Genomic DNA, 17867 nt, shown 5'->3' with positions numbered 1-17867 from the left:
ATATATATATATATATATATATATATATATATATATATATATATATATATATATATAGTGACGACCCCAGGATTCCAGTTTGGATGTGGCAGATCCTGATTGGTTGCCTGCTTGCTCACCAATTGGTTAAGATAATATAAATAAGAGTGATGTGCTGGCTTCTGGAGGATGGTGTGGCTACTTGGCCGTCCCCATGTCAAGACCATCTCTTTAAACTTATGGTTTTGTTTGGCATTATTCATACATGTAGTTAAAGTTAGTTATCTTCTTTATTTATCCCTAGACATTTGTTTGTTTCTCGATTTGTTGTTCCATTAGTTGTATGTATAATAAATAAGTTGCATATATATCCTTTTGTTGTCTGAGCCCTTTTAAGTTGCGATTCAAACGAGGGGGTCGTAACATTATATGTACATACATATATACATACAAATATATACATACATATATAGATACATACACACACACAAACGCACAAACACACACACACACATATATATATATATACATATATATATATATATATATATATATATATATATATATATATATATATACATACATATATATATATATATATATATATATATATATATATATATATATATATATATATATATATATATATACATACATTACACACACACACACACACACACACACAAGAGAGAAAGAACAACAACACATATTTGCTTGTACTTTAGACATGCAAAGGACAATATAAAAAAAAAAAAAGAAAAGAAACAACAACAACGACAAAAACGCATCAGTCACAAAACATACGATCAAAACTAGAGGGGGTATACAACTTAAACCTCAGAGGGGTCCCTGGAATGCTCTTGAGATTTGGATTTGTCAAATATATCAAGAAACAACCCCAAGTAGCCAAATATTTTCTTATGGAGCTAGTCCTTAAGAACCTGAGTCTTTCCATCTGAATAACATAAATCTTGTCAGAAATCCAGTTCTGGAATGAGAGGTATAATGGTGCTTTCCAATTGTCAAGCACTAGTTTTTTAGCCACCACTATGGCTTGCATTAAAGACCCTTGGATAAGCGAAAACGAAACATGAGTGACGTCATTTACACCTAAAAACGCAGTTGACTTCGGGAGCGCTCTTACCGGAAAAGTTCACTCCAGCTGGTAAACACCTTCGAACTACCGTTGATCCATGCTGATTATGTCATAGGTAGGTGTGGCTATGAAGCTCCGCCTTCTTTGACATGTTAATCTCCAGTTCATTTCGTCAAAGTCTAGCATCTGCAAATAAAAGTGGAAACATGGGAAAACTGCTTTAGAAAAAGAAACTGAAGTTGCAGTTGTAATTTAAAGTGACACTGACACCATTTTTTCAAGTTTAAATAAGGGTCAAGAACATACTACGTACAGCCCATTTTGAAAATGAATATTATTATATAACTTCCAATTCAAAATATGAATTTAAAAGATAGATTTGTTAGGGATGTACTTATATATGTTGAGCAATGTATATACTGATGGATGTATATATAAATATTTAGTTACAGCAGTAGGTCCATAGACACATTTCTAACAAGTTGGCTCTTATACAACACAATGCATTCAAAAATAAAACAAACAACATGTGCTTTAACTGCAGACTGTCAGCTTTAATTTGAAGGTATTTACACCCAAATCAGGTGAACGCTGTAGGATTTACAACAGTTTGCATATGTGCCTCCCAAATTCATTTGTTTAGCTTGTGTTGAAGGAGTAGAGTAAAGTTTGATTTATTTGGATTCTGAATGAGCCAACTGAAAAAGGATTTGAGGAAGAAGTGGTGTGGAAATCAAGGCTGCAGCAATTGAGTATTTCATTTCCTCAAGTGGAATGGATTTAACTGATGTGAACAGGCATATGCACTGAATTAGAGACCATAAAAATGAGTGTGACCAATATTATTAGTCATAAAAAGTGAGAGGGTCTTGTGCCATAGATGTACATGGTTCAGACACTCATGTGAGCATATAAAATGTAACGGTGAACAACACAGCACAACTGTCTGAATGTTAAGACAGTGTTGCATTGATTTAACAGCTGGCCACACAAGCCACTGTTGAAATGGCCATTTTTTGACTTTATTATTACTGTAAATCTGATTACTTAGGCACAATTTGCAGTAATATATATTTTTGGTTTGTTTTAACCTCTTAGGACTTAGTGGCCACATACGTGGACAGCAAATTTTAGCTCTTAAGTGGCTATTTAAAATACTTTGTATGTTTCATATTTTGTTACAGACATACAGGGCTCTATTTTGACGGTCCATGCGCAGAGTGCAAAATGTAGGGCGCAAATGCTTTCAGGACGTGTCAGAACGCATTTTTGCTAATTTAAAGATGGGAAAATCTGCTTTGCTCCGTGGCACATGATCTAAAAGGGTTGAGTTTATTTTCTTAATGAGTTATAGGTGTGTTTTCAGAATAAACCAATCAGAGTCTCATCTCCCATTACCTTTAAGAGCCAGCTGCGTCGTGCCATAAGCGCATTTGCTATTAACATGACGTAAAGTACGTTCACTTTCGCTTTTGCTCTCGTGGATAGGGAAACCTTACCGCACAAACATCAATTAGCCTATAAATAATTAATTTCGTTTGTTAAGTGCAAATATATGTTTCAAAACTATTTCTAAATTCAGTTCTAATTTCCAGCAAACGAATAAATGAACAATAATAACAAATTGTGGTCAAAATACTGAGTTATTTACAAAATCCACCAGCTATGTCCCATATGGTCTAAATCCTGACAGGTGGACAAATCTAAGCTTGTTTTTAATAAAACAAACATAAATATGTATATACTGTAATAAATAATACTGCTAATAATAATAACATTTTACAAAAGCAAATTGAATGAACTGAAAAAGCCTCCCGAGATGAAGAAAGGCAGTGGTTTTTAAATTCATGTAGGCTAGAAATTAATATGTTTTGTAATATTTTAATAATTCATATTTATATCCTATATATATATATATATATATATATATATATATATATATATATATATATATATATATATACTTAATATATTATATGTTTTTCATATGTAAAGATATTTGCGTATTGCTCTACATCTTGTGTGTAGTGTGTACGCCAGTCGCACTTTGCGCCTGACAATACACCGACTTTGTTCTGGTCTAAAGAACCGACTATTTACAGTTTCTCAAAACAGCAACGCACCAAAACGCCTGCTTTTTTAGACTAGAAAACCTATAGGTACACATTAGAGCGTAAATGCATTTGCTATTTAAACAGTGTGGTGCAACACCTCAAAATGACCCTTGCGCCGAGCTGAAAGTAGCAAAAGACTATTGCGCCGCGCCTTGCGCCACATTGCGCCGGGTGTATGATAGGGCCCACAGTGTCAACCTGCAACTGTTTTGCAGCATATGAAATGTCCCAAACACTATTTTTAATGGTCCAAAATGGGAAAAAATATTTGTTTTTACTCTCTGATAGTCAAAACATGTTCAAAAAACTATGTATTATATTAAAAAACAGTCAGGAAAAAGTGTTTTAAGTTTTTGGACCACAAGTCCACATATATGAACATAATTTGTTTAAAGTACATTATATATAAAGATGATACTTAAGTTTTATTTTAATTAAGTTCCAATAAGCCTAAATAGCAAAGAGAAAAAAAAATGCATGTAAAAAAAGAGGCCTTAAGAGGTCAAATTATATAAGTTCTGTTACCATTGTCCACAATTGGTAACTGATTGGACTTCTGGTTGTCTGTAATACCAAGCTCCTCTCATATGACCATAACACAAGCAATTTAAAAACAAAAAACAATTCAAACACTATTTAAAAACCACACTTGTCTAATACATCAGCAAGACAGCACGCAAAAAGAGCACAGTGTTCTTGTGAATGTGCACCCAGTGCTGGCCCATCCAACAGGCAATTTAGGCAGTCGCCTGGGGCAAGGGTTCCCAAACTTTTTCATTCCAGGACCCACCTAGGCAAGTAATTCAATCTCAAGACCCACCATAATATTTTAATATTGAAAATCCATTCAAAGCAGTCAAAAATATATGGTGTGTGGCTTTTTGGATTTTGCGATTTGATATGTACTAAATGAGGCTCGAAGTGCTTTTTGTGGGATGCTGGTTGTAACTGTGATCATTTTTTGTTGACGAAGATACTCTTCTTTTTTTAGAAGAGAATATGATCAACCTTTGATGACGTTTGCAGAATGTTTTGTTGTCAGGTGCTGTTTAGGTTTTAAGGGTTTCATGCTAGCACTTGCAAGCTTTTCTAAGCATAAAAGACAATGCAGGACTTCCTCACCCTCTGGACATCTGCCGGCAATAAAACTAAGATCGAGGTGGGACTGATCCTATTTTCTGTGTGGCTCCTTTTTAGATTTGGCTTGATCTGAAGACGTATCAAAAGTCTGCGACACCTTTACTTTTAAAAACTTTTTCATTTTACCAAACACTTCATGGCTGCGGTCATGAGTGCTGCACTGTACTGACGTAGACACGTGACAGTTCAACACAAATGAATCTGACTCAGTCATTCAATGAATACTTATTCAGATTGTTTCAGCTCATATGTTTTAACCTAAATGATTCATTTAAAAAACAGAATCATCTCTAAAGAGTCATTCGCTCATTATCGTACTGGTTTTGATTCACCGCAATGTAAATATAGCTGCAGCTAAGTGACCTTTTGTGACCCACCTTTCCTCACTATGCTATCCCACTAGTAAGGGGCCCGCGTTTCTTGGAGGGCCCCATGAATGCTGCTCTTGTATATTTACTGTGAATGTAAGCCTGAGGATGAGCGTATATAAATCATGAACAATACACATTGCACAACATTCAAACTCTTAAACGTGAAACAACAGTGAGGAAAAAACTCAACTTTTTCTTAAAATAATAGCTCTGTATAATTCATACGTGACAAATGGCTAAAAAACAATAGTAAATACACAAAAACAGTATAAATAACACAACACAATCTCACAACAATTTGTAACAGTTTGATTTAGTGGCTAATGCGTATGAATTTGTACGATCTAATTCATACAATTCAATACGATTTGCTCATCCCCCAATGACGGTTGGGTTTAGGTGCCACACCTCTTTTTTAAAATCGTACAATTTCATATGAAAAACACTATTTTTAATGGTGCAAACTGGGCAAAAATTTTTAGTTTTTACTCTCTGATAGTCAAAACATGTTCAAAAAAATATATATTATATTAAAAAACTGTCAGGAACTAATGTTTTATGTAAATTCGAACTACAAGTCCACATATATGAACAATGAGCTCTTGTATATTTACTGTGAATGTAAGCCTGAGGATGAGCGTATATAAATCATGAACAATACACATTGCACAACATACAAACTCTTAAACGTGAAACAACGGTGAGGAAAAAACTCCACTTTTTCTTAAAATAATAGCTCTGTATAATTCATACGTGACAAATGGCTAAAAAACAATAGTAAATACACAACAACAGTATAAATAACACAACACAATCTCACGACAATTCGTAACATTTTGATTTAGTGGCTAATGCGTATGAATTTGTATGATCTAATTCGTACAATTTAGAACGATTTGCTCATCCCCCAATGACGGTTGGGTTTAGGGGTGGGGTTAGGTGCCACACCTCCTTTTTAAAATCGTACAATTTCATATGACTGAACTTGTACGAATTCGTACGAATTAGCCACTAAACTGGCAAAAGGTAAAATACTTGCGCTTTCTCGTGAGATCAGGCTGGAATAAAAGCAGTAAATATTCGACACATAGCCAGGAGCACCACATTCTATTGTGCATAACAATACTCACGAGCAGCTATTGGGTGGACTAGAATAATGCACCGTATTCCTACATCGATTCTACATATCTCTGCAAATTGCTCGCCTTCGATATAAACCTGAAAAAAGTGTCTTAAAGTGTCGTTGCTATTTTTCATTGATCTTAATCAAATTTTAATTTGAAATGAAATAGCATCCAAACAGCATCCTTCCAGAGTCCAATAAAGAAAGGAATAAAAGCAAACTCAAACTAAAGGTGTGTTCTCCTCTGCATAATACATAGTATATAGCATAGCATACAGTACTTTGCAATACTTGCAAACTTATTCGTTCAAATAGGAGTACAAATTTTTACATATGTACTGTAGGTTAAATATGTTACAGTTAATAAAAATGTAAACACTTAAATATTAAAATTGTGGGGGTTTTGTGCTTTCTTCTCACTGTTTTTACACCAGTGGTCCTATTTTATTTTCTATCTCGCCTCTGGCCCATTTAGGCACCCTATACTGACACAAGAGAAGAAACTATTAAATCAAGTTGTTGTTTTTGTGCACACAATATTATTCCCATTGTTTGATAATATTCTGTTTGAATCACTAGCCATATTTCCATCCAAAAATGTGAATGAATTTTATGAGTAAAACTGGATTATCCCATAAAAGACATGGGAACAAAGCAGCGTTTCCATCCAACGAGTAAAAGCGCACAATATCGCGCTTGATTCCTAATTCCTGATTATCTGGCGCCAAATATCAACAGTAAAAACAGAGTTTGCCGCAGTAGGAGAAGCTGCGTCAATATTTTCTTCTAATAAACACCTCAGAAGACAATCCTGACATGCAGTGAACACGCAGTGACGTTTGAAGGTGTCAGACGTGGAGCACAGATGCTCTTGATTCTGGAGGTCATTTATAATATAATAACACTAATCCTTAAATGGTAAGACATTTAGAATGACCAAAACAACATTTCAGATGTTTTATAATGTGCTCAGCCTGCTAGTTTGTCCGTTCACACACATTTTTTTCATCACATGATCTCTAATAACAAAATCACAAGAACTTTTTTAATGTGCATGCTGGAATTTGTGTGGTAAAAGTGTTTCCTTTGTACTTTATGCGCATCTTTTCTTATCGAATAAAAAGTTTATCCTACTCAGTTATGTGCATAAGTTTTTATTTGCATTTTTTAAATTTATGCGCATCATGGCGTTTCCGTCAACCGGTTTTAATGCGCATATCCAAAATGCGCATAAAATAGGTCGATGGAAACATAGCTACTGAAGGCATATGGTCTGTTTTGAGAATGATTTTGTGTTTTTTTCTTTTATTTATTTATTTATTTTTTTTTTTTTTGAGAACCTTGCTGTCTATGGAGGATAATGGAACTCTGGTTTCACTTAAAATATCCTAATTTGTGTTCTGAAGAAAAACAAAGCTCTTGGGCTATTGGATTGACATGAGAGTTAGTGAGTAATAACATAATTCAAATTTTTGTGTGAACGAACCCTTTAAATTCATGTGATGGGGTTTTTTTAGGTATTGAAGGAGAGAAAAAACTAAAAACAAATGTTCCAGTAGAATAACAGAAATACTCAAGTAGAGAGAAGCAGGAGAACATGCGAAGTGAAGTGGCTTTAACTCTGGGTCCAGTGTCACTGAAGGAGGTGGTCTGTGGCAGGACCTTGTATGGTGAAACAATCCAGATTTCCAAGTTCATTCCACAAACCTTACACAGAGTTATTTTGAGCGCTTCTGAACTCTCCCACGTACGCAAAACAATTTCGGGGTTAGTTCATTTATTTATCTTTAGATTTGCGACGTCTAATGAAACCCCTGAGAAGGACAAGCGGAGTTGATTTTGGCTGGCAGGCTGAAATGGGAATATGTGATTCAAGCTTGCATGAACCAAGACTTCCATCAGATTAAAGTGATCCGGACAGAGCCCACTGCTCACACAGTCTCACCCACTCCCGCAAGGTGTGCTTCAATCTGACAACTCCTATACTCACGTTAAATCGGCGCCTATACAAGGAGATTGACATGTTGCTGCTTGTGGGTCTAAATGTGATGAATGCTGTCAGTCATTTCGAGAGCAGAGATGACAAGCAAATAAAACTAGCGTGGGAAACAACTCTTGAAGAAACAGAGGAATTAGGACAAACTGTGCTTAGCATTTACTAGTCCTAAATCTTTATGAGTTTGTTTTTTTCAGTTAAACACCTACGATTTTAAGTGTGTTGCAAACTGTTGCAAGTATGTTGTAGGTCAATGACTATTCTTCAGAATCTTCTTGTTCAGCTGAAGAGAGAAACAAGTACGGGTTGAGTAAACAGTGACAGAATTGTCATTTCTAAGTAAACTAGATTACATTTACTATATAACACCTTCAGGATCTGACTAAGAACATGCAATCAAATCAATAAATAAAGTTTGAGGAATTCCTAACTGGTTACTTTTTCAAAAGTTCACACTAAGCTGATGATTGATTATACAGCCGGTTTGGCATGCTGTCCCGGGAGAAAGCCCTGAGCTCATTAGATCCTCGAGCCCAGGGCTCCCTCTTTTGCAGAGCATGTTTTAGCTCAGGTAGATCTCGAGAACTTTTCTGCCGTTTGTAGCTAACAAACAATTAGGGATTGCTACAAAGAGATAACGCACATCTTTGGTGCTGATTTGAATTAGCCAATTACTTTAAGTCACATGTTTTCGGATGGTGGGAAGAAACCGGGGAAGCACGGGGAGAACATGTAAACTCCGCACAGAAATATTGACTACCATTGTAAGGACAAGAACCAGTGACAGTCTTGCTGTAAGGCAACCACTGGGCTACCGTGCCGCCCATCTAGGAATAGAGGAAGAGTAGAGGAGGAAGGGGGGATTCTTCAAAACAAAGATGACTATGGTATGGAACTTAGGTTTTTTACGGTGACTTGGGAATCGTCTGATTGGTGAATCATGAATTGGCTAATGCAGAACCAGCCGTGATCAATGACAAGCATGTGATCTGCTTGAAATTATTTCACTAAGAATGTTTAAATAAACAGTTAAATAATTTGCCCTTAGATAAAGTGATTTTAAGTTGATCAAACTCTTAATTTTCTCTCATTATCTAATGGGACAGAATCATGTTTCATCACATTCCCATTATAAGTAATTCACATACTACCTTTTTCTTAAAACAAGTGTGCTGCATTGCATTGAATAGTATACATCAAATGTTAAAAGCATATTTAGAGCACCCTCTTAGCAAAATTAGGAATATTTTTGGCATACTTCTATGCCAGGGGTGGCCAACCCTGTTCCTGGAGAGCCACCGTCCTGCAGATTTCAGTTGCTACCCATATCAAAAATTATTATTTTGTGGTGAACAAACGCTTTAAAGAGATTCATCATTTACTCACCTTTTACTTGTCACAGACCAGTTTTTGTTTTTTTTCTTCTTATGAACAGCAAAGATGATCATTGGAAAAATCTTAAAAACCTGCACTATTTTTCGTATTTTGTGATTTGTGTTTTTATTTTTTTTTATTATTTATGCTTTTGAAGACCTTGATCTGACAACTTTTAACCTTCAAAAGTTGAAAAAAGGTTACTTTTATGGACATTTGTAATAGTTTAAAGTGATTTATTGTCTGGGTTGGTGTTGTATATTATGCTGCTAAACCTTGTATTAAGCAGTACATTTTCTGTTATTTTACAGACTATATATTATTTTTTATACATTAAATTATTCATAGATATACATTAAACAACTAAAATGTCAAAAAAAGTTCCCTTTGTTAAACTGTAGTGTGGAATTTTCACCTTTTTAAATTCGACAAAGCATAGTTCAACGTCTCATAATGCAATTCACAACTGGCAATAAACGAATCAGCTTCTGTATATGCCATTTAAAGTGACACCTCTGTTATCAAAACAAGTGAGCAGCAAATTAATTTCATGTTTTGTTTAGTTTGATAATAGAGGTGTCACTGTAAGAATGTACAGACCTATAATGAAAGCATTCCATTACTTTAGAAACTGTTTGTGCTCATTTAAGAGGAAATTAGCTGTTTAAAATAAAACATGCAGGACGGAGATGTTTACATATCATTCAGTGTATTTGTCTGTTTAAACATACTTGAATCCAAAATCCAAAATTATCCTGCACTTTTGCTCCTCTGTAAATGGCGTGTACAGAAGCTGATCTGGGATCAGTTTATTGTACGAAGCGCGTCTGTCAGTAAGCGCTTATACATGCATTCACTTGTTCAGAGGTAGCATATGAAAGGCGACGATCAACACAGATTTTATGTAAAGAAACTGGGATAGAATGGTAAAATACGGGAGAATTTTGGCAAAAACGGGAGGGTTTACATGAGTGAAGTGAACAGGAAGGAAGTGTTTGTGGAGAAACAGTTTTAAGAGAGAACGCAAAACATTTTTGCGAGGGAACGCAAAACTTTGCGAGAAAGCAGAAACTTTAAAATATACATTTTCCTCCTAGCCATTTTCTTCTTTCACCCACTTTTTTGTTTTCTCCTACCCATTATTATTTTTCTTCTCCACTACGTCACTTCCAGGTCTGTGTAATAAACAGTTACTCTCCACCTTATGCTAAATGTTAGTGACATTTTAATAAAAGTTGAAAAACTTATTTGTATTTAAAATGAACACAATTTACAATATATATACTTTAGTACTGTTTCAGTGAGCTTAAACAAGTATACTAAAAATCGATGGATATGTCGGATAACACACAACATATAAAACAACAATGGGAAATGGAACTCAATGTGACATTGGATGATGATACTTGGGTGGGTGTTTGTTCTGGTTGCCATAAGGGAGTGGGGAGCCAAATGTGGAAGGAGTTTGACTGGAAGTCTAAAATTCGATTTTTCAGGACACCACTAAAGTGTTTCCGTTCTGGTAGTTGTGGCAGCAATAAGTGCTGGAGAAACTGTGGACTGGTGGGTGATCCAACGCACATATTTTGGGACTGTCCCATTGTTCAACACTTTTGGACTGAAGTTAAAGGGATCGTAGAAAAGCTCCTTAAAGTGAATCTCTCTTGGTACCCTTTAACTTTTTTTACTGGAGAAATTTCCAGAGTATCTGTCCCATGATCAGGAAACTTTGCTACATCTCCTGCTAATGGCTGCAAGAAAAAAATATAACAATTAACTGGTTTAAACCTGAACCACCCACGGTTTCACAGTGGATACAAAAAATCAGACAGTTATATTCAATGAAACACTTGACAGCACAAATACAGCTAAACACTCAAATCTCTGAAAGAAGATGGGGACCAGTTCAAAGCCTCATTGGATAAGTCACTTATGTCTCTAAATTTGTATTTTTGCTTGAAGTTTGTCTATTTACTCTTATTCTTTCCTCAGATCTTTATTGTCATTAAATATATCTTTATTTGTGAGCTCGGGCCCAATCTCATGACTGTTCTTATTACTGTTTGTATTTATGTTGACTGCTGTCAATAAAAGTAAATATATATATATATATATATATATATATATATATATATATATATATATATATATATATATATATATATATATATGTACTATACATTATTTATTTTAAAAATGAGGGCTATACACTATATTATATTAATATAATATATTTCATAAAAAAATATATATTATTCTTATTTTTTTACTCAACTATTGAGGTGCGGTAAGGGGCCCTACAAAACAATGTGCCTAGGGGCCACTGAATTCTTAATCCGAGCCTGCGTGTTCGCGTGGGTTTCCTCCAGGTGCTCCGGTTTCCCCCACAAGTCCCAAGACATGCTTTGTAGATGAATTGGGTAACCTGAATTGTCCATATAGTGTATGTGTGTAAATGAGTGTGTATGGATGTTTCCCAGTGATGGATTGCAGCTGGAAGAGCATCCACTGCTTAAAACATATGCTGGATAAGTCGGCGGTTCATTCCACTGTGGCAATCCAAGATTAATAAAAAAAAAAAAAGATTTCCGAAAAGAAAATCAATGAATGAAGTAGATAAAATCTTTCTATCATTAGCTTCACTCACAAAAAGTCTCCCAGGGCCTGGGCATCTGTCTCAATAGATTACATTTCACAAGGAGTTCATTCACTTTCCTCAGTTTCAGTATATTGCGCTGTCACAGTCAACACGACTACCGTGTTAAGTCAATTTGACAAGCCGAAGACATAAGAGCCTTCATTTGTTTGCTCAACAGAGATTGTTACTCAAATCGTAGAGAGATAAAACATGCAGGAAGCACAAGCAGACGTCTGAGCTGCCACTTCCAGTACATTGAAAAAGAGAGCTTAAACATGACTCAGTCCTAGAAACAAGAACCTCTCACGTCAAAGCATGCGTTTTCTCAAAACACACTGGAAGAATAGAATTTAGTTTTTTGCTGAAGCTCAGATTACAGCTGAAAAAAAGGGAAATGAAAATGCTGGGTTCCACAAAATGTATTTGTTTTGGGACAGCATAAAGGAATTAAGTAAACTTACTAGTCTTTATAAATTGAAGTGGATTGAACATCAAACAATGAAGTTGTCCCTAAAATAAACTCAAGAATTGTGTTGTTTAAGCTCATTTTGAAAAGGGTGGTCCAGAATGTATATTTAAGGCCTGGTTATGTTTATAAGATGCAAAGCAATGTGTGTTCATGCTTCATTTGTAAAAATAAATAAATAAAATAAAATAAAATTCAAGTTATTTTTTCATATATATTACTTTGATTTTATACAGCTACTCAGCTAACGTGAAAACAACTGTCATGTTTCCTAGTTCCTCCAAAAGGCCCTCCCTCATGAGGCTCTGATTGGTCAGCTAACATATTGTGCTGTGATTCGTGGATCGGCTCCACGTCATGCCCCTACAAGCAGGCTATTTTGCGTTGTGTAAACAGTGGCTGCTAGCCATACCAGTTTGTGCCTGAATTAGATTCGGTCAGGTGTCTTTCACATATATTCGGAAAAAGAATGTCTAAGTAATATAAAATTTTCACATATCTTTTGCGAGTTCGATATTTGATATATAGATGGCAGAGAAAGCACCTGCATAGAGAGACAATGAAAGCAGCCACATAGAGACACGCTGCACGTATGCACGCATCCAAAGTCTCCCAAGTTGCATCTATGAATTTGCGGGAGACTCCCGGATATTTAGTATACTGCGCTGTCAAAGTCTACACGACTACCATGTTAAGTCAATTTGATAAGCCAAAGACATAAGAGCCTTCATTTGTTTGCTCAACAGAGATTGTTACTCAAATCGTACAGAGATAAAACATGCAGGAAGCACAAGCAGACGTCTGAGCTGCCACTTCCAGTACATTGAAAAAGAGCTTATGTTAAACATGACTCAGTCCTAGAAACAAGAACCTCTCACGTCAAAGCATTTGTTTTTCTCAAAACACACTGGAAGAATAGAATTTAGATTTTTCCCTGCAGCTCAGATTACAGCTGAAAAAAAGGGAAATGAAAACGCTGGGTTCCACAAAATTGATTTGTTTTGGGACAGCATGAAGGAATTAAGTTAACTTACTAGTTTATACAAATTGAAGTGGATTGAACATAAAACAATTAAGTTGTCCCTTAATAACTCAAGAATTTGAGAAAAAAATTCAAGTTATTTTTTCATATATATTACTTTGATTATATACAGCTACTCAGCTAACGTGAAAACGTTAAAGCCTCTCATGTCAAAGCATTGGATTCTCTGAAAACACACTGGAAGAATGGAAAAGAGGAAATGAAAATGCTGAGTTCCACAAAATTGATTGTCCCCCCCATACGTCGCATGCACACACCCGCACTGCTCTTCAGATGCATCTCATGGAATTATAAAAAATATATATAGCTAGCATTTGACAAAGGACCACTTCCAGAATCTCAGTTCAGTACTGGATTCGGCTAAAAACTCCACCAACCAGCACAGTTGTGGATTGTAAGCCACAACCTGTACGTATTTTTATCAGTTAAAATTTATCTATTACATGCACAGTTTCTGGCTTTAATTGTATGTTTTAGCAAGGACATAAACAAGGATGTAAAAGTCAAGAAATGCCATTTGGCACCGTTAACAATTTAGCTACAAATTCTGTTCTGTTCTGTTCTGTAGGTTGTCCCCTCATAAACTCAAGAATTGTGTTGATTCGGCTCAATTTAAATATTAGTAGTTTAAACAAGGGTCCCACTTTATATTAAGTGTCCTTAACTACTATGTACTTCCATCAAAAAACAAATACAATGTACTTACTGTGTTCCTAATGTATTTGAGAACACTTTAGGTGCTCTTGAGTTGGGATAGGGGTTGGGTTATGGACAGGTTCGGTGGTGTGGGTAGGTTTAAGGGTGGGTTAAGGTGCAGGGAATGGTCAGCAGTGTATTTACAAATTTAATTACAGAAGTTAATTACAGATGTAATTACATACCAGTATTTAATCAAGCATAAGTAATAACAAATACATGTATTTACACAATAAGTACATTGTAACAAACTATTAATTTCTGTGTAAGTACATATTAGTTAAGGCCACTTAATATAAAGTGGGACCAACAACGAGTAGCAAAAAAAATGTTTTCTTTTTAAATTAGGACAATCTGATAAGGTAGAAAAAAATCAATTGAACTCAAGTTCATAAAAGTAATTCTGGAAGGAGGTTATATTCAGTTACTTCACGGTTTTCATTAAGCCAGCTTATGGGCATTATAAACATTCATTTATCAGGATCACTCTATTCTGTCCTTTAAAGTCTGAGCTGATGGTTGTGAAATTTGATGTCTACAATTCTGAGGATTGATGTCATTCTTCAGCAACTTTGACAGCTGCCGATGATGAATGACAGTGATATTAATACTGATTTCGTTTATAAAGCAAAATTAAAGTGTTATTAAACTCTTTAAAAACAAAACTGTGGGCACAAATTGTTTAATACTGTATGTTCACCTTCATTTATGTGCATGATTAAAAAGTATACAAAATTACTTATAGCACTTGTATGCACACTTAAGCCCTGTCTTTAAGAAACAAATTTTTTTATTTGTTACAAGTCCTTGTTAACGGTCATAATATCTTTAACCTGGGTCATATAGAGCAATAATAATATTATGTATTGTGCTTTCTCTTCCAATACTATTATATTTGTATAGTATTTACTATATTTTATATAGTATATTTTAGTTTTTACTACAGTAAACGGTGGTGTATAATACACCCTACAGTAGAAGAAAATTACAGTATTGGGAAAATTGTTTATATTATTATAGTTGTTGAATTAACATAGCAACAGCAGAATTAATACAACAGATCATTCAAATACTCTACTACACTATAGTACAAAACACTATAGTACGACAATGAATCAGTACAGTATTTTTCATTTGGGTTTCCTGCACCAAATATCAAACTCAAATGTCACTACGTGATGGCTGGAGGCAATTCTGAGCCAGTCCACAATTCCCAACTCTAACAGTAGCTGGGTTTCCACTATGTCTAGGGTCACCAAATTTGTTCCTGGAGGGCCGGTGTCCTGCAGATTTTGGCTCCAACCCTAATCAAACACACCTGAACTAATCAAGATTTCACAAGGTATACATGAAACACCCAGGCGGGTATGTTGAGAGCTAAACTCTGCAGGGACACTGGCCCTCCAGGACCGAGATTGGTGACCCCTGCACTATGTTGACATGCATTTTGAAGTATCAGATGAGAAACGAGTGGCTCGGGAGGCCAATACAGAAGTAACTGAAACTGCAATTTATCGAAAATCACTTATCGCTAGTCCTGGCTCCATAACAGAGCAAATTTCAATTAAGCCCACTGTTAGAATGGCCAACTTTACAGCAGAAAAAAAGGTGCTTACAGCCTGGTACAAAGAACCATTTTGGTTCATACAGCTAATATTACCCTTCATGACAACTGTGAGGGGGGGTATTTTTTTATAACTCATCAGTTTCCTTTATATTAGGTTATATTAAGTTTGCATACTTAAGGGCGTGGCCACTTGATTGACAGTTAGGTCTCGCTGTCGCCGTCACGTCACCTCAGCTGACTCTTGCAGATTAGCCGCTGATTTCGGCATGTTCATCCTATTTTTGCCTTGTTTTATGTGGTTTTACACATTCAGTTGCCTTTTGGGATTATTTCCTACAATTATCAGATGATATGGGATGCTGTGTGTGCACTTAATTGTGCTCACAAAACATTCACGTGGCCTCCATTTCCCATGTGAGTAAAGTTATATACTTGTAAACCATCTCTATTAATGCATTTGTTTTATTTAAGATCATTTATCATTTATAATGTTCTATAGAGCTGTAATGCACTCCAGAATCTGACAGATTGATTAGCTGTGGGCTGTAGAACCGTCATCTGAAGCGTTATTATACAGTGTTATGCTAGATTTCATCAATAGCCTTGCATTTACTAACACAGACTATGGGCTCCATTTTGACGGTCCATGTGCAGAGGACGTGTCAGAACGCATTTTTGCTAATTTAAGGACGGGAAATCTGCCTTGCGCCAAGGCGCATGGTCTAAAAGGGTTTAGTTTATTTTCTTAATGAGTTATAGGTGTGTTTTGAGAATAAACCAATTAGAGTCTCATCTCCAATTCCCTTTAAGACCCAGCTGCGTCGCGCCAAGAGCGCATTCGCTATTTACAGGACGCAAAGTAAGTCTAAATGGAAAAAATGAGCATTTCACAAGCAAACAGTTAACAGTTGACAGTTTTTTAACAGAAAACTGTTAAACAGAGCATCTACTGCGTGAGAATGAGAGATAACCGATCTACTTTCACTTTCACTCTCGTGGATAGGGAAACCTTTACGCACAGACATCAATAAGCCTATAAATAATTAATTTCGTTTGTTAAGCGCAAAGATTTGTTTCAAAACTATTTCTAAATTCAGTTCTAATTAAACGAATAAATTAACAATAATGACCAAGAATGGTCAAAATACTGAATTATTTCCAAATACACCTGCCATGCCCCATATGGTCTTAAACCTGACAGGTGGGCAAATCTAAGCTTGTTTTTAATAAAACAAATATAAATATGGATATATTAAATAATACTGCTAATTATAATAACATTATACAAAAGCAAATTGTTAAGAATGAACTGAAAAAGCCTCCCGAGATGAAGAAGACATAAAAGCATTGATTTTTCATATTTATGTAGGCTAGAAAATAATATGTTTTGTAATATTTTAATCCTTTATATTTATATCCTATATCTATTCTTATTATATCCTATATATATATCCTTAATATTTAATTTTTTTCATATGTAAAGATATTTGCCTATTGCTGTCTTGTGCGTATTAAGCAGTGCGTAAGCGAGGCGCAACTCTGCGCCGGAGTTTAGACCGGGTTAGTTTTGGTCTAATGAAAAATCTATTATAGTTTCTCAAAATAGCAACGCACCAGCGGTCCACCTCAGAACGCCTTCCTTTTTAGACCAGAACGCTTATGGGCGCATAAATGAGCGCTAATGCATTTGCTATTTAAACAGCGTAGCGGAACGCCTCAAAACGACTCTTGCGCCAAGCTGAAACTACCAAAAGACTAAAACTGGCCGCGTCTTGCGCCACACTGCGCCGGGTGTATGATAGGGCCCTATATCTGAAGTGTTTGGAAGTAATTTATGTTTTACACCTGTAGGAAAACATCCTAAGAACAATACTTAGTGGCTCAATGTATTACAGCAGTGTTTTTAAAAGACTAAACACTTTATTGATATAGTGTACAGCCAAACACATGTGGTAAGAACCCAAATGAGTCACAGGTGATAAAGTATTAAGCGTTTTCCCAAAGTTAAGTGTGTCTGAGCCAGGTCCAAGCAAAATGCCAGCAGGTGTCTGTAGCTCCACTCACTCTCCGCCTCTTTGCCCTTGTATAGTATCCCGCCGTGAGTGCGATGATGCGCGAACAAAATGGCGACGGTTGGCCGCGCCTACTTGTGGCTTCTTTAGCGCTCTTCAGAAACCTCTGGGTGATGTCACGGATACTACGTCCATATATTTTACAGTCTATGGTTTTAACTAAGTGTAGTATAGTTAACATTATTCTTTGTTT

The 17867-nt window shown here is 35.6% G+C and overlaps 1 protein-coding gene and 1 long non-coding RNA gene across 3 annotated transcripts in view; both read right to left on the bottom strand.

Moving 5' to 3' along the window:
• LOC147846065 (uncharacterized) overlaps positions 1-17867 on the bottom strand; it is a 700063-nt gene that overhangs the window by 337234 nt on the left and 344962 nt on the right. The gene's annotated exons all lie outside the window — the stretch shown is intronic.
• LOC147846067 (uncharacterized) overlaps positions 1-17867 on the bottom strand; it is a 125804-nt gene that overhangs the window by 2044 nt on the left and 105893 nt on the right. For both annotated transcript variants that reach the window (XR_015481317.1, XR_015481318.1), the window contains exon 4: positions 1124-1261. This is a non-coding gene — a long non-coding RNA (uncharacterized LOC147846067). The remainder of the gene's footprint in view (positions 1-1123; positions 1262-17867) is intronic.

Source organism: Danio rerio, chromosome 3 (assembly GCF_052040795.2).
Source record: "Danio rerio strain M-AB ecotype USA chromosome 3, GRCz13ab, whole genome shotgun sequence".
NCBI classification, from domain to species: domain Eukaryota; kingdom Metazoa; phylum Chordata; class Actinopteri; order Cypriniformes; family Danionidae; genus Danio; species Danio rerio.
The sequence above is the reverse complement of the archived record's forward strand: the minus strand, read 5'-3'. Positions and strand labels throughout refer to the sequence as shown.